General features: G+C 63.8%; 1 protein-coding gene across 1 annotated transcript in view; it reads right to left on the reverse strand.

Annotated features, from left to right (window-relative positions):
• Window positions 1-1,466, reverse strand: part of MNEG_2005 (hypothetical protein) — a gene marked incomplete at both ends in the record, with an annotated part of 10,336 nt that overhangs the window by 6,448 nt on the left and 2,422 nt on the right. The gene's annotated exons all lie outside the window — the stretch shown is intronic.

The following is a 1,466-nucleotide window of genomic DNA, read 5'->3' on the forward strand; positions in this document are numbered from 1 at the left end:
AGGCGCGCATGCGCGCAAGGGCAGGGCAGGGCAGGGCAGGGCGAGCGCATGCGCGCATGCGCGCAAGGGCAGGGCAGGGCGAGCGCGACAGAATCTTGAGTGTGTCCCCACAAGAGCGTTTGTCGGCAAACCCAGGGCGGTTGGCGGGCGTGCACAACCTACATGGCCGCCATGTGCAATGCACGCACAGTGTGCGTGCATATGAGGGCATGCCTGTGGGCGGGCGACTGTGACTGTGGGCAGGGCAGCGTGTTTGTGCACGGAATGGGCACTCAAGCTGCCCAGCGCACTTCATGGACAGCCAGGGGCCTGCTCGCGCCGTGACCATCTACACCGCAGACAGCCAGCGGGCCAAGACGCGTGCTGCAGGCATGATCGCCGAACTGAGCCGCTGAGTAAGATGCGGCCCTGCGTCCCCAATGAAGTACCATCTGCCCCGTCCTTTCCCCATTGCCCCGCCCCACCAGGGATCTTCGCCCGGCCCCGAATGAGCCGCATCTTGTCTAAGACTCTGATGTAAGACGTGCAGGAAAACGATGTGCAAACAGACGCTGTCAGTCGAGGTGGACCCGGCGGCTGGAGCGATTGACGGGTAGCTGAACAGCTCAGGCGCCGGCTCCTGTGAAGGAAAGGGGAGTGCGCGTGCGCGCGACGCGTCTTGGGTGGGTGTTCCGGGGGCACGGAGCCGTTTGGGGTCGGCAGGAGAGCCCTGGTGCGCAGATGTATTTGTACATCTGCAGGGACTCACGCCCGCAAGGTTGCACGCAGACTGCTGCATCGGGCCGCCTGCCTGAGGCGTTTTGCTGGGGTGCAGCCGCCCATGTGTGCAATACGCACCCCTGGCCTGCGTGCGGGCCGCCACGAGCGTGCGTCGAGCGCGGAGCGCGTCGCCTCCCAGGCCGCTGGCCCGAGGCAGCCCTCGCTGCGTGGCAGTGCCCCGCACTCCTCCAGCTGGAGAGCCATGAAGCGCTGCACGAGGCGCTGGTAGTGCCTGGATGATGGGAAGTTGAAAGCGGGGTTTCGACGAAGAAGGGAGGAGAGAAGCAGCTCAGCAGCTGCCATCATACATGCTTAAATCATGCAGCCAGACCCCAAGTGTTGGTGCTACCAGGTAAGTCTTGGGGCTTGTGATCTGCCTGAGGCCTGAGGCTGCTCAACCAGGCTGCATGGTTCAGCTGCCCTGGATAAACAGTGATAGCTGCAAATACATTGCCATCACGTTGAGGCATGCGCGCACGTGCGCCTAACACACGAACCTGCATGCACACGCGCGTCCAGCCATGGGCGCACAAGCGCAGGTGTGCAGCTTACCGCAAGCGTACGTGCGCACGCCCCGCCTAGGTGCGCTCACACACGCATGCACACAAGCGAACGCGCGCGGTGTGACCCTCCCCAGGCACGCACGCGCGCACGCACACACACACACACACACACACACACACACACACACACACACACACACACAC

The sequence above is a fragment of the Monoraphidium neglectum genome (assembly GCF_000611645.1).
Source record: "Monoraphidium neglectum strain SAG 48.87 unplaced genomic scaffold scaffold00216, whole genome shotgun sequence".
Taxonomy (NCBI): domain Eukaryota; kingdom Viridiplantae; phylum Chlorophyta; class Chlorophyceae; order Sphaeropleales; family Selenastraceae; genus Monoraphidium; species Monoraphidium neglectum.